The sequence below is a fragment of the Oenanthe melanoleuca genome, chromosome 1, assembly GCF_029582105.1.
Source record: "Oenanthe melanoleuca isolate GR-GAL-2019-014 chromosome 1, OMel1.0, whole genome shotgun sequence".
Taxonomy (NCBI): Eukaryota; Metazoa; Chordata; class Aves; order Passeriformes; family Muscicapidae; genus Oenanthe; species Oenanthe melanoleuca.
Window position 1 is genome coordinate 20,143,252 of NC_079333.1, and position 16,840 is coordinate 20,160,091.

Sequence of the window (16,840 nt, forward strand, 5' to 3'; positions counted from 1 at the left end):
AATCAGGAACACTCGTAGAGGTTTTTCAAGGCAGACAAATGAGTCAGCCACTTGTTCCAAATAAATGGAAATGGTGTTCCAAGTTTCCTAGACAGCTTTAAAAACTACATACAGCAATTCAGCTGCTTAATCTATTACGTTCTACATCTCACATTCAAGAGGACACAAAATCACATGCTTTTTCTTCCAGTTATAGGTTGTTTTGTCCACAGCCACCTCATTTTATGTTTTTAACATACATGCTAGCCACCTTGCTCATGCCATTCCCAAGAACACAAATTGCACTCTTCAGAGCAAAGAGAAACTGCTGAAGTTCCCAGACTGCCATGGATATCCTAAATAATCGTGAACCAAATTTCCTAAAGTCTGTGATTGCATTTGCCCTTTTGTTTAATGAGGATGTTAATATTTTGCTTTCTGAGGAGAAATGTTGTAAACCTCAATTAATATATCCATTACAAAAAGGGCATGAATTACAGCTTTAACTGTGCAGTAAAACAGAACATCTGCGTGAATAAATAATTATAAGGAGATATATAAAACTATAAAAATAACTTCTTTACTGCAGACCTTGCCCTAACAAGAAACATAACTCCTTCCTCCCTCAAGAAATCTGAATACACTGACTCATGTCTTTGTTTAAGTGTCATGGTAAATTTGTTCTTTTATAACATGTAGTAGTTTAGCTTTGAACTTCTGAGTTTTGGAAAAGGCAGAGCGGAAAAATGTTTTCATGGGAGAGGAGTGCACATTCCAGAGCTGTCGACTGTTACTCGTTTATGAGGCAGGGGAAAAACTACTTTGGTTTTAGGCTTTGGTTGATGCAATTTGTTGTCTGGTATTTTGTGATAAACCAGAGTTTACACTGTACACTGAAGTATTTCAATTTTCTCTCTCATCTTTCCAGCTTTTGCTTTTTCAAAATTCTGACCAAGCTTGAAACTGACTGCTGTTGAGGAGAGAAAAATTAGTTGTGTACAACTAGAAATAATGATCCTTTGTAATATATAAAGTAGTTCAGTGAGAAAATAACACATAGTTTTCTGTGAATTATAGAGCTGCACCAAAGCATACTGGAGGAACGCAGATGATATTACTCATAAAAACAGAACAAACCAAAATGTGAGCCCTTCATGGTGCCTTTGTAACCTGAGTTTTAACAGTTTTAAACACAATTTTCCTGGGCTGTGGTGTGTTTATTTCATGTATTAATGTCTGATAATATAGAAATATGAAATATGAAAATAAAATAAACTCTCAGTAGCTTATTTATTCAAGTAAAGTCAAAAATATCTTTTTGCTCTCCTGCCTTTTTGAAGGCTATTAACATGCATTCTTTCTTTCTTCTCTTTCTAGAAAAGAAAATGCAGATTGTCAGAATCCTTCAAATTTGATACTCAGCACTGTTATGATCTGTTCATTACTGGATGTGGAGTCTGGATATCAGAATTGGTATAGTGAAGTACTCTCCTATTAAGCTGAGGTAATTTTCTGACATAATTAATGAAAAACTCTAATGCTGAAACAACACAATTAACATGTCTTTTGAAGTTTAATTTCCTAAGAAAAATTATCATCATCAAAAAGGATCTATCTTGTCAAAAATCTTCAGAGACAAAAGGTAGAAACTACATGAGAATGCTGACCTCTAGCCAGAGATGATAACTTCTCCATTCACAAAGCCAGAAGATGTCAGAGTATTATCCTAAGAGAGGGAGACTTTGCCAAGGACATCAACTTCTTTTCAGACACAAATTGAGATCAGTTTTTGCTTATTGGGATAGGTATCCCCACAGTGGCCTACTTCATAAATATGACTCACTCAGCAGGAAAATTGCCTTTCTGAAAGCCCCCCAGTCACTGGTCAACAGTGTCACATTTTCCCTCGAGAAAGGAACTGCACACAGCACAGGGCTGATGTAGGCACAGTGTGTTACAGGAACATGCAGCTTAGGATGCAGACAGGAAGGCACTCAGCTGGAGAATTGTAGCAAGAAAACCCACAAACTAAGCAGGTGGCTCTGAGGCTTGCCCATAAGCATGCAGAGATATAATTAACTTCAGAACCAAGTTAATGTAAAAAAGATTTTCAGAAAGTATTTTTTCCTTTCCTGGCACATCAGTAATCAAGATACTGTCAGTTTTCTGTTCATTGCCCGAATAGCATTGCACAACATTCATAGTATACTAACAGGAATCCTAAAGATTTAAGTGGGTTGCCATAAAATACAAAAAGAAACAAAATGCAGAGCTAGGAGCACAGGAAGATCAGCTAGAGGATGGATAGATATATTCTTATAAGTGCATCTAACAAAGCTGCTGCAGGCTCCACGTTTGCTTTCAAAGTAATGGAATTCCATTACAAAACAGTAACCAACATGGAGCATAGTTCTTTGAGGTCATTTAAAGCCCTGTCTGTTAAACAAATGATACTCCAATTTTATTTTTGTTCCAAGGCTTCATATTTCTTATACATTTTCAGCAATTTTTGTCCTATCCATCTCTTAAACCAGCATTTTGGACCATTGAAAAATTGTTTGCCTAAAGCCAGAACTCTGATTTCAATACCTTTCTGTTATTAATATTCCTTAAGTTACATTTTAGTTTCCAATCAAGGTCTGCTACAACATTTTCTCTTTTGATGTGAGTCCACTGTACAGTGCCTTGGATCTCAGCTAGAATGCACACCATGTCATGTGAACAGCAAAAAAAAATATAGCTCAACTTCCCCAAAGGTTGAATTGGGAGTTTTAAGGATAATCAAAGGCATATTTTTACCAGCAAGCAAAGCCAGTAAGTTATTGAAGCTATACAAATATATTCATATCCACATTCCACTTCATTAGAAAAAGAATCTCACACCCAGGAACACAAAACTTCAGAATACTGAATAATTATGGAACCAAAAAATGGAAGAATACTGTGGTCTTTGCATGAGAAATGCATCATAAAAAGAATTCCAGTAAAACAAGGTGATTCTTCAGACTTTGTATAAACTTTTTTATGCCTTTCTTAACAGACATTGGGAAACTTGAAGGTCTTTGTATGGAGCAGTATTACTTACAGAAGAATTTATTACTTGTATTCTTTAGGTGAAACTTACTTATGTATGAATTGATGTACAAATGCATGCAAGTATGAAAGTGCATATATGTTTCCATAGCCTGTTGCTAAAAATTTAAGACCAGCTCACCTGATAGTCTGTGGTAATGTCAATAGATAGGTGCCAGTCAATTTGACATTTTATGTGAGTAGGTAATTCTACATGTGAGAATACATCTGTGTAAATGCAACAGTATGTTTCTTATAGATGTTTATGTGCAAGTCTTTACAGTACTTGTGTCTAGACCAAACCTGAATTTAGACTACTGTCACTGAGAGCAGAATCTACATCTTTGTAGAGTTTCTTTCATGTTTATTTTTATTTTAAATACTGGTTTTCTTTTCACTGCTAACTACAAAGGCTGATTTATCAATATAAGTGGAAGTTACCTGAACAGCAGCCAACATAGAACAGAGTCAATAGCAGCAATTTATGGCCTTCACAAGTTTGTTGTGGTTTTTTTAATGCTCAGAGCCCATACAGGCAGGAAATTTTTCCCCATGCTGGAGATGGAAATACTGCTCACCTCTTTGTAGAATACAAAGCTAAGAAATGAATTTTAAATTATTTTGTCAAAACTAAACACTTTCCTCATCTCAGAAAAGCAGCACTGCCCAATTCAGCCAACTTGTGACTACCTGAAAAAGGGAATAATTTGATCACCTATGCCTGAAATCACACATTTTTAAGTTGTTCTAACCACAGTGTAGGCACAGCTTAACTGAATGATTTCACCATGCAGAGTTATTTCCCACGTTCCTTTGCTACTCCAGTAATGTAAAAAAATTCAGGAACTGGAAAGTCATATGATCCACAGAAAAAAGAATATTGTGGTTTCTAAGAAAAATATTTATTACTAAGTAAGGTATTTTGATTTATTAAATGATAGCTTCCCATCATAGTGTTTTTTGATACTGTGTTTGAAACCACAATGATTGTACAAAGCCAGCACCTTATTTGTTTAAAGGCACTCACTTGTGTTTTTCTTAATAGAAGTATCAGTTCATGACAATGCCAGGTTCATAGAAGCTCGTCCAGGAATAAATTCTTGAAAAATTATTTTTTTCCTAGAGTGTCCATTAAGCCAGGGCAGGCACTGTGTCCCAGTGCTAGTCTTCTAACATTAGATTTATAGGATGTTATAATTAACAACAGGTGATGGGCAGCACTACATGCACAGCAAGCAAAGTGAAAAGACTGGCAGCTCAAGAGCCACTTGTGAATCATCAAAGCCTTTCCCTGGACAAACTCAGTAGTAAACCTGATAGGTCTTCTGGCAATTGTTTTGGGTTGGGTTCTTTTTGTTTGGGATGGTTTGTTTGCTCGGGTTGTTCTTTTATTCCACCACCACCCTTGATCCATTTTGTATCAAAGATTAGGGACCATATGTCTGTTTTTACAGTTGTGTAGCTTTTCCACTTCTGTGTTTGCTATCTATAAAAAGAGACAAATTATGCTTCCCTCCTCACAGAGGAGTTCTTGGAGGATTACACACAAGTCTACACAAAATTTTGAAACTATGCAGATTTTTAAGAGGCACTTGTGTCTCTATTATTCCAGCCCTTTCAAACTTGTGTTCTGTACAAATAACAGAGAAAAAAAAAGGTTCAAAACATGTACACCCTCCACTTCAATTTCAAGAAAAGCTGTGCTTCAGCATAGGGCTAAAAAGGAGGGAGAAAGACACTGAAACACATGAATTGGAAAAACAAAAGTATGTCCCAAGTGAGTTTTCATTTGCATAGCTAAACAAATACCTTTTTTTCCTTCAGTGTGAGAATATAAACAAGGCAAGGTATGTTGGGAAAGGCAATGACTTTGTTTAACCAAGTGAAGAAGGACATGCATCCCAAATCTACCAACAGACCTAACTTTTATGAATGATTCTCAATGTACTAACCTGATGTAATCATGATATTCATGAGTTAATTATATGCTATAACATATTGATTATAACAAAAGAGCACTTTAATTAAAAAAACACATCTGTTCATCTGTTTTGGATAACCTGCTGTATATTCTTATGGACACTAGTAAATACTTTAAATGCACTAACTGGTAGAAAGATAAAAAAAGAAATATTGAACAAGAAAAAATATTTAAAAGAAAAATTTAACAAGAAAAAACCCCAGTATTCATACTGTAGAAAGGATTGGAGATTTTTCACGGATATCATGCTCCTGCCAATATTCCACAATTTCCTCTACAAATAACTCTTATACATGAAATTAATTTCTACTGAAGCTCTTTTAGTGTTATTCTCCCCTCTTTTCATCCTCCCCATCTCAAAATACACTTGAATCCTTAAAGTTCTTATCACTTTTATATTAGAGAGCAATTGCTATTATTCTAGATTTATGTTACCAGGTTGCCAACAAGACCACATGGTGCAGTGGTGAATTTATCCTGCTTGCTGCAGAGTTTGCACTTCATTAAAATTCACACAGCAATGCTTATCTATAGTTGAGACAAAACGTGGCCCAGGGGAACACTTGTTACTCTGAGTAATTAATCAGAGGTGATGGGAAATTTTTCTTAGTGTTCTTGATAATCTCTAGGGCATCATCCAACTGTGAAATTTTGGCCTTACTGAAGTGGAAAGCAAATTTCATCAGTAACTAGAACAGGCCAAGACATTTCTCACAAAGCACTTCACGACCTGGTGTCATCTGGCAAAGTTTCTCAGTACAGTCTTTTTTCAGAGCTGGAGCAGCAGTTCATTTTTATTGAATATTTCACATGCATACATTAAAAGTCCCTGCTTTTGGCAATCATAAGCATATTAAAGGTTCTGCACATTCTTTAGGGTAAATATGTTTTTAAAAGGCTTGAACCTATACTTAGAAAAAGTCTCTGCTCAGTGAACTTGCAATCACATCTTCAATGGTAAATTCATGGTTTTGCATGGGCAGGGAGAAAATAAGAAAGACTGTCAAAATGCTTGAAACAGCCTGAAAACTTCCCCTTTCTAGAGTGAGGCTAGCCTCAAAGATAATGTTTTTGTTAGAAAAATAAGAATCACTCCCTCCAGCAGATGCTCAAACTTAAAGTTGTGTTGCTGAAAAAACACCTTTAAAAAAAAAAGAAAAAGAAAACCAAAACCAATAGCATTTTATTGTTGTGGTTGCTAGGCACAGGTTTTCAAATTCATTTATGTTGAGACCAAGCAGAAGTGTGTTGTTCTATCCTGAAGTGCTTCAGGGTAGCTAAACTTCTACTGCATAAAAGTAGGAGGAAGTTTAAAAGACTGAAAATGTTTTCAGTTCAGAAAAAGAATCTTCCCCAATGCAAAGGACTATTCAAACATCAGTCAGGTCTCTTAGAAAAAGCTCAGTAATTTACAATAGTGCTAGACAGAACTGAAAATGACTCAGCTATTTTATTTCCCTTTAGCTCGTCCAGGTACAACTTTATTGTTACTGTCTGAATGTACTGACTAAATGATGAAGTAACATTTATTTAATATTTTTATCAGCTATTCATTAGTTTAGCCATTCTTGTCCTAAACCCAAGATTTTTTTCCAGCTGTATCTATTTAAAAAAACATTATTTCAAGAGTTATAATATATACACAAAATAATTGATTCATGAACAGTTATGGTATATAGGACAGACGTTTACTGAAGAAATTAAAATTAACTGAAATTTTATTTAAGTGTTGTTGCAACATAGAGAACTGCTGAACAGTTACTGATGGACAGGTTTATTGAAGCTCACAAAGAGAGCTGCAAGCTTCCTATTTCTTTTTTTGACTGACCCCTGGCTCACAGTAAGTTTGTTCTGATTAAGAACATACTGTGTTACAGATGGATGCTCTTGCTTTGAGTGGGTTGTACGAATTTCACTGTGACAGGAGCTAAATGAAAGCCCATTTTCTCAAATTACTAAACAGCATCACGAATTCTAGCATGAACATTTAAAAAAATTTTATTTCTCATTGTGATGACTAATACAAATTCTCCATAATAGATTCACAAAGGGATTAAAAATTTTATGAGTTTAGCAAAAGTAACTGGCTTTCAGCAATTATTGCAGCCTTGAAAGTCTATCCTAAACAAGTCAACATAATGCCTTGCATCCAAAAGAGAATCAGTTCTCTTCTTTACAGGTAGATACTTAGATGGATACAGCTTCTTGATACTACTTCTTCTAAACAGAAGTTAATGCTGGTATTTTGCTTTTAGAATGAGCTATATCTCTCTGTTTGAGTAAATTATGAAACAAGACATTTCTGGGGTCAAGTTACTATGTGTGCCAAACTCTACATTTCAAATGCAGGACCTGGATACAAAATCTGTACCCACACTCGTGAGGCACATAACTTGCCCTGAATACTCCCACTGATCAGTGGCAAAGGCACCCACTGCTTTTAGAAGTCTGAGTACAATCTTTGTGTGCCTCAATTCCTTTGTGTGAAAACACACTGGTGATACAATCCTTAATACAGGAGTTAGATGATAAACTGGTTACTGTTTGTGAAGAAATAGCGTGTTGAAGTCTGCTTAGCTCATCTCCCTGAACTCAAGGATATATGAATTCCATCTTAAAGAACTTACACTCTTGCTGTTCAAGACATCCACATTGCTTATCTAATCTGTGTATGAGTCCTCAGATCTGATTCAGCTATCTCAGTCTGTGAATGGCTGGAGCTAAGGCAATGTAATACATTTCACACCAGGGATAGAATTAACTATCTCCCTGATACTTTGTTTAATATTTGTGAAAGCGTACACGTGCTTATATATAGAATTTTCTTAATGGGGAACTAAAATCAGAAGCCACATAGAAACATAAAAACTACACTGTATTTGGGCTATAGAAATAAGGAAAAGATAAGATGAAAGCTCTTTGCATAAGTAAATTACCTTAAATCTTGCGGGCGAACAGCACAACAAAACTTGCTAAATTTCCAATTCAGCAATAATATCCTTTCTATTTATGTTCCCTTATTAAATGACTGAATACTACCAAGCCTGCTAGAGACATGTAGGTGGTGTATGCTTGTCATGCTAACTAACATCCATATAGATACTGGGACACTTGCTGTGTCCCAGTATCTGTATGGATATATCAGGAAAAATCTGTGGTAGGGGGGAGAACGAAGGAAATTCAAAGTCTCTTCAAAGATTATTATGCAAACTTTACAGATTTACGTGCACAGAATTACTCATACACACCACTAAACAGCTGAGTGACTGCCCCCAAAACTGCAGATAAACACTGTAGAAAGAAGCTGAATCTATATATATTTGCCTGAGTTTAGTATTACACCTAGCTACAAATTTTGAAAGTATGTTATAGAATATGCTGCACCTCAGACCTGATGGGTTAAAATAAATAATTACTAATATAATTTATTTCCGAATAAGTAGTTCCGAACTTACAATATTTTGGAAATTACTAAGAAAAAGAGCAGCTAAAGAGATCTGGATTATTAATAGACTTAGACAAGATGGAAAACAATTAGGTAATCCATCTCATTTTCCTGCTGTTCCTGCAGTACATTTTCTAATGCTTAGTTTAAGTCCCTCGAGAAGGGGGATTCCAGCATTTCCTTTGGACACATACTGGCACACTCTGTCAGGTAGGTTTATCCTCCCTCTCTTCAATCAAGCATTCCATGTCTCTTCTCATTTCCTCTTCCACTCAAGAATTCTTCCTCCTCCTTAGTGCAAGAGCCTTTCAGGAATCTAGAAGGGACACTCTGCCAACAGGACACAGATATTCCCAGAACAGGATATTCCACAGTAAGGAAACCTATAGCAGACAATTTTAGGTGAACATTCTAGTAGGCTCCTTTTGCTGATCCTTGTGTGCCAGCTGGGCATGATGCATCTGAAAGATACTTAACCACCCTGGAACATTTTCAATTCTTCAGTGTTGACTTTGGGAAGAGTATCTGTTAAAACCAAAGGTTGATTGCTTCAGATCAGGTTAGGAGGACTGCTGAAAGAACATCCTGTAGTGAAAAATAAGTACTATGTCACAAGTGATTTTTCCCTTTAAATAAGTGGACATAAGAAATAGGCCTGAAGAAGGCAGAAAAATATGGAGAAAAAATATTGGCCCAGTGGTGACTGACTACAAATCCATCTGTACTGGATGGATGTGCTCAGCAGAGTATCACATTTAGGTACAATATTCACAGTCATGCTATAGACACAGTAGCCCACAGCAACTCATTCCAAGCAGTTCTGTTATTGACAGAGTAGTTGTGGGAAAAGATTTTTTTCCACTCAGCAGGCTGTGTGCAGACTCAGCATTGTGAAATCCTGATGTGCGTTTGTGAAGAGATCCCTCTGTAGTTCCTGCAAAAGCTGGTGGTTCCTAAGGAGCACGGGCTAAATATGGCCTAAGGGTTTTAGACATCTGAAGGAATACAAGTGTAGTTTACTGAGTGGAAGTGTTAGGCTTGTCAGATTGAGTAATACAGTCTTTTAACCTGAGCAGTACAATCTACTACCTTGATGACAACATTGTACTACAGGTCATGATAAATGTCATTCTTGAACTAGAGGTTTAGCTTTGTCTTGAAAGAACCTTGCCAGAGTACTCAGGGATATTTTGTGAGAACAACAACAAATGTTAAATATCTTTTTGTTCTTCAGATTTGAGAAGGTGAACTTCATAGTCATTGGTCTTGCAAAACAGTTTGCAGCAGGGAAGGATTAAGTTTCCATTACCTAACTCAAAAGACTGGCCAAATATAAAACAAAAATGATGAAAGAATTTGGTTGTAATTTGGTCTGGGTCTTTGAAGGGATAGAAATATTCTTGGATGTGTCCTTTGTTTTGACACATTTATGCCGATTACAAATGGAGGGGCAAAGTTGGAGTATTAGTTCCTCCAAACTGTCTCAGTCCCACTTTGTTCTAGTGTCTCTGACAGAATCCCTTTGACAGTGAAGGAACTTTCTCTTTTAATGTAATTGTTCTTGAAGGTGTTTAAAGTATCCAAAAAAGAAAAGGAAATACTTCCACAAGTAATTTGTGGAAATCTGGAAAGTATCTATAACTTGTAACTTATACAAGGCAATGTAATTTTAATAAATCTTTTGCTGCTCTTTTAGGAAAAGAAGTAGAGCCAGAAAAACTGCATCAGTAACTTATTTCAATTAAAATTCAAAGAGCTAAATCAGTGTCTTTTATGTTTCACTGGAACTATATTGGGTGCTGCTTACTTCAGCAGCATCAATTTCAGGAATGAAAGCAAATTAGTGAGAATAAAGACAATCACATCTGGAGTGAAAAATAAACAGGCTAAAAATAAGATATTTTTGTATTTCATTTTAAGAACTGTAAGAGCATTAAAAAGGAAAAAAGAAGAACAAAAGTCTTGTGAAGTGCATGATTTTTATCCTGAACAACCAAAAATTGGATGATCGTCAACTGACATCCAATTTCTATATTAAAACGTACGTCAGCTTTAAAATGGGGCTTTTAAAATTTTGATGTGAATAGAAAAATATATACTTGTTGCTTTGAAAAGGGGGAAGAAAATAATTTAGAGTGTTTTGCAGTTGAATTATTAATTAGCAACACAGTAATCATTGGTCCCACCAGCACACAATGGTTCCTGCTTCCGTGATGCACTCCCTGGGAAGGGGCAGAGAACTTCCATTGAGCATATCTGTGCACCTTCACTTGGTGGTAAATTTAGGTTTTTTAGGTAAATTTAGCTCTCTCCTAGTAAATTGTGGAAAGGCAGTTCCTGGGAAAGCAATGGAAAACTTGTCCCATTTGAGTGGGAAAGATTCACCTATGTCACAGAATGTTCTTGACAGCAAACAATGAGGTGTCCTAAACTAAATTTTAATCTGCACTCTGATGAGAGGTGAAGTTAGGAACAACCATAACTAGTGAAGGTTATGTTTATGGACAGGATAGCAGCTTGAGCAAGGCTCCTGCTGTCAGGGCTCAAGGTAGTAGCTTCAAGGCAAAGGCAAAGCACAGTAACACTGCAAAGACCTTAAGATCAACTCAATATTTGTGATGAGATTAAAAAAAGAAAAAAAATACTCTCTGTTGAATCAACAGTCACAGAAACTGCGAAAAAAAAAAAAAAAAAGGAACACCCTCTTCCTTAGAGCTATGCATGGAAGTTACTATCTGTAGTATTTCCAGCTATTCAATCAAATGCATGGTTAGCCATAAAACTTATCAAGAGAAGCATAATTCTGAAGAGTCAGAGGGAAGAGAAATCAGATTCACAGGCTATTCACAGGCTTTTTCTCCTATACAAGCACCAAAACAATCAGATATTTGCCAGCACTTGTGCGAGGTATATAAAATTGAAAAGAGGAAGAATTTTAAGTACTTACAGTACTTCCAGTCCCACCCACAAAAAGCAAAAGCTTCTTTTTTTCCTAAGTCACAGAAATCAAAGAACTTGTGTATCTACTAATTAAGGAATTTATCACCAGAAAAACAAACAAAAAAGCAAAACCCAAAAGCCCAAATACCCCACAAAAATAACCCATTCACCACACATCCCCAAACACACCACAATCAGTTTGGTAGGTAGGTATAAAACAGAGATGTGGGTGGGCAATATAACACTGGTTAAAGCTATTTGATGTGCACCCTAGCAAAACAGATGAAGTCTGTTTAATAAACCATAATCTTTAAGAACACAGGAGGAAGATTTCCTTGAGGTACATTTCCTGTTTTCCTCTTATTATTCTTTAGAATGGAGAGAGTGCTTCCTTCTCTAGCTGGGGTAGATGATTCCACAGCTTGAGCTACTACTTTGATAAAAGCAGAGGGAAAAAAAGATTTCTAAATCCAAATTTCCATGAATAAGCACATCAAGCATTTTCACAAATATTTCACAAGAGTTTCCAGGCTCAGTGATGGCATTGCCTTGCAACAGTTCAGTGAAGAGGATGAAATCAAGTAAACTGTAATGTGTTTATAATATTTTTTTCACATCTAAAATACCTTCTTTATAATGTAGTTGTGTTGTTCCTGGAAAGACTCGCTGCAGAGACAGATTACAAGCTGGTTCATTCCCTTCTCCTGCAAAAGAATCTCTGTTCACCAGACAGAACTCTTGTAAGGCAGGTGACTTCTAACCCAGTTGTGAGCAGCTTATTGACTCTGTATCACTACATGTGTGTGAACCACCTTCTTTACTAAGCCTGGGGGATTTTATATTGATCAGAGCAATTGAAAACCTTTGTGGCTAAGCAGTTGTCAGTATGGGTCTTCCAACAGAAGGCAGCTTGACATGAAGAATTTCCATTTAAGTTTCAGTTGATATTCCATGCCATTTATGTCATGGATGCTGCTTCATCCCAACTCCTTAGCTGCTCTACATCCTGGAACCCAACCCACTAGAAGTGCAAGTTGTGGTAGAGGCCATGACAGCTGATGAAAACTCACTGCTGTTTGTGCTGTCCATTGCAGCACCAGCTCAGCCTGCAGAGCTTGGTCAGGTATTTTAGCAATGCTGTGAAAACCACAGCCCTCCCAGCTTTGTACACAGCTACACAAACCACTGTCGCTCTTTGGGTGTGAATGATTGCTAACATCACCCAAGTGTGAGAAGCACAGGGCACTTTTTGATTGTGGAGGTCACAGTCAAGTCCTCTAAGAAAAAATTCCAGTGACTGTAGCTCCCACACAAAGCAAACATACTGGCTAATAACATTTGGTCTCCCTTCTCTGTCAGATATGACACTTAAGCTCTGCAAACCACCTAAGAGTTGCTAAAATAAATATGCAGTGCTACAAGCAGGTACTGTTTTCACTTGTTTCACCCTCCATTCATGCTGTCAAGACGGTTTCTCCAAAAGAAAAATAAACCCTGGGGTTTTTGACAGGGAAGGAAGACCTCAAATTTGAATCTGCTTTCTTTAATTTGCCAAAGCTTACACATTATGTAGTAGTATTTGTCCAGTGATTTTTACAGCATTTAGTTTAACACAATCAGTCTCTGCAGAATAATTTCCAAAGATAGGAGTGTGCTCTTGCATGATGTTCAGACTCCTTCTGCGTTGTCCATGCGACATGAACACTGCACTCAAATCAGGGAGATATATTTTATCAGATGCACTGTTTTCTCTTCTTTAAGGATATTCTGTGATGCAAATTCTCTAAAAAACTTAGAGAAACAAAAACATACAGACCTGAACTCCAAGCCTGTACTCACACAACTAAGTGGCTGTCTTTCTTTCCTTCCTTTCTTTTTAAACTATTTTGGGTTTATCCCATGATTTCATCCAAGTTTTACAATTGTACTTCGGACATAGGTTTCTCAAAGCAGGTGCCCACTTCCATGGCAAGGTCTATTGAACATTTCAAATTAAATGTTAAAATAAGTTAAGCTATATGTAAATTTGTATATGATAGTTCATATTTTTTTTAGTGGGTTAGTAGGGGAACTCAGATTATGCTTTTCTTATGAATAGTGAATAGAAAGATTCCAGTGCAGAAACACAGCTAAAGCAGCAATGAGAATGCTTTAATATTTTGTAATTTATTTTTGCAGTTAATTCCTTAGCTGATTCATCTGATTTCTGACTGATTTCACAGGTCACTGGACTTGCCAACACATTTTTGCTCTGAGTCATTTCTTTGCCAGACCAAAGAGAAAGGAAACAAACTTGTCTTTCTACCTCCACTGCTAAATACAAGACAGGGCAGGAAATAATTATAGAAACAACAAAAGGAATACAGCTACTTTTACTTTCTGTGCATAAGCACACATTTACTCTTCCATGAAGGAAGTAATTTAACACATAAAATTCTAGAAAATATTTCAAACCCAGCAACACTTGACTATTTAGTCCTGAATCAATTCTTCTTTATGGCACTTTAAATGTATAGTAAGAAAGCAAGCTCTGAACTAACGAGCTTTATATTCCAAGCTAGAACCTTTAGTCCTCCATCAGATGCCAGTGGGATTCACAAACCTGTCAATGTGACATCCCACCCACCCTTCAAAGTGAAGAAAATTCTGCATTTAAACCAGAACACCCTGTTACTAGATACTTGGGTAATTTCCCATTATAAATGTAGCCAAAACGTCACACTACAAGTGCTCCCTGACAGGAGGCAAAAGTCCTCTCATAACGTGATAGGGACAGATTATACAACAGTTTTCACATCACTTGTTGGGACACCATTCACCATTTTCTGTGGATATGAAACTTTAAAAACATTAGCATTTATTTATTTCTACGGTGACTTCAGTGTGCTAAATGAAACAGACTGGTTTACTGGCATCTGTAAGACCTTAAATTTATTAAAGGATGAATCTATGGTAAGTTCAAATGCTAACTCAATTAGAGTGTTTACACGGGGTCTTTGCACAATGTTTATGAGATGAAGTTTGAAGTAAAACCCAGACATGTTCTGTTTCTGTTTTGTACCACAAAGATTGCAGTGCAGCTAGGAAACATACTTCAGTGAGTCACATCTTGGAAAAGAAAAAGATAAATGGCTAAAGATGCAATAATAGTAGGATATCTGGAAATAAACACTAACTGAGCAAGAAAACTTTTTTTGTGGTCCAATTCAGAATCAATTCTAGTCCATGTTCAGGATGTTGCTTCTGCTACCCAACTCAAAAAAAAAAAAAAAGGAGACAATCACTTCTCTTGTTGACATTACATTTGTAAGAAAGGTAACAGAATTAACTGCTGTTGCTGTCCTGTATTCAGCTGAGTGAGGCTGTAGAGGTTGAGTCCAGATACTTGTCATTTCAGCCAAATAGCCCTTAACATTTAACTTCATTTCAGATCTTGGAGCTCCTTGCAACATAATGAGCCAGTGCTTTAGTCTTGCAAAGACACACCATTTTGCAGGCTCCCCTGCCATGAAGCAGGAATTGAAAGCAGGAATTGCATATGTACTTACAGCAGCAGAAACTGAGAGGCCAAGCACCAATAATTCTGTTGGTATCATGATATACCTATGGGGGTTTTATTTGCACAGGACCATTCATTACACAAACATCAAAGGAAAAAGAAGAAAACGTTGCATTAAGTCATGAATGACAATGTCAAAATTAAGGCACTTGAAGCATTTGAAATCTTTCCCTTGCAATTCTAACTTTTCACTTCATCCCTGCTTTTTGGCCAGGGTAAGAATTGTGTAGGAAGACACAGTCCAGTGCCTCTGTAAAGCAAAGGAGTAGGGTAGGTAACTGCAAGTTAACTTTCTGGCAGTGTTTGGCTCCAAATATTTCTTCTTCACCTAAATACATTGCCACAGTTGAAAATTTTTGAATTAGTCCTATACCCTTGTCACAAGAAACAGTGACTCACTCATCTCCTCTACCTCAAAGAAAAGCTTTCTTACATTGCAGAGGTTGAACCAGAAACAGGACCAAAGTAATCTTTAACCTGAAGCAACCTTTTCTGAAAATGTATTACTAGAACAGCTGCTTGCTGCATGCATTGCTTTTGCAAGCATATACTGTCACCTTTTCCAAGTCACTAGGAATTTATTTTGAAGCAGAAGCAAAGGGGAAAATATCCAACAAGTCATCTGATTTATTGCAGTAACCCTTATATACATGCAGTGTTAAAGTGATCATATGGTTGGCTGTAATTCATTTAATTTAATGTAATGTAATTCAGTTCAGTGGAAAGGTTTAAAGGATTAAGTGATACACATATGCTTTTGTAATTACATCAAGATGTTAAAAAACCCAGTTTTTTAAAAAGTGCTAAATCACTGTATAGGATATGCAAGCTAAACCAAGAGCCTACTCTGGAGAGAAAAGTGAAGAGATACATTTGCCAAGTTAGATAGCAAAAGTTTTGGCACCTCTGAAGATCTGGAATGTTTCTACAAGTAGGTGTGATTCAAAACAGTATACACACATTTCCAACAGCAAGGTCTGTAATTCCTCACCATCCTACCAAAAATGCTAAAGGATTCTGATAGTCTGTGTACTACCTTGGCTGAGCCTGCATGTTCACTGGTGCCAGATGCCATTCAGAGTAGTTTTAGCCCGACTCCAGCATGGATAGCAGGACTTAGTATCCTAGAAGTCCTTAATGCTGTGTTATTTGTGAGAAGTAAAACATGAGGGCTTACCTTTCTTTTTATTGTTTTGTTTGTTTGGGCTTTGTTTTGTTTTGTTTGTTTGTTCTTCTAAAAAGAAGTGTTTATCTGGTATGATGTTTCCTTGTCTATCCATCTATTCCTCCCCTGAATAACTTTTGAGATTGTTGGGCAATTTGAAACTCATCCTGAAAGTCTAAAAGAAAACTGTATCCTTGCACAAGTTCCTGAAAGTCAGTGGGTGAGCAGTGGGTAGAGACACAACTTGGCATCTTCACAGACGGAAAGGCAGACAAGATTCATCTGTTAGTCATTCAGTTTGGCCTCAGGAAAGTGAAGAATGCAAATCCCGGGGAAATCAAAATTCATTGGTTTTGCTGCTAACATAGCAACCTGGAAAATCCAAATCTTGCTATCTTGGGTGATACATAAACAGGATCCATTAGGGATCCAATTCTGCTTCCTCACTATTGATTGAGATAGGAAGGGAACAGTGAGACACTACAATTTAGGACCTTACTCTTGTCTTCCACTCCAACACCACATCTTCCAAACATCAGCCTGTTTGGTTGGGTTCTTTTGGGTCGTGTTTGTTTGTTTTAAAGTGTCACAGGACAGTTACATGTTCCAGAATAATGGATTTTTCTTTAGGGAATATCTCTTTGATGAGACTATTCCTCGAGGACCCAGTTTAGACTAATGATACTAAATAGAAATGAT

The 16,840-nt window shown here is 36.7% G+C and overlaps 1 protein-coding gene across 1 annotated transcript in view; it reads left to right on the forward strand.

Annotated features, from left to right (window-relative positions):
- COL8A1 (collagen type VIII alpha 1 chain) overlaps positions 1-16,840 on the forward strand; it is an 86,288-nt gene that overhangs the window by 15,398 nt on the left and 54,050 nt on the right. Inside the window, exon 2 of the mRNA XM_056497423.1 lies at positions 1,357-1,483. The gene's annotated coding sequence lies outside the window, so the exon portion shown is untranslated. The remainder of the gene's footprint in view (positions 1-1,356; positions 1,484-16,840) is intronic.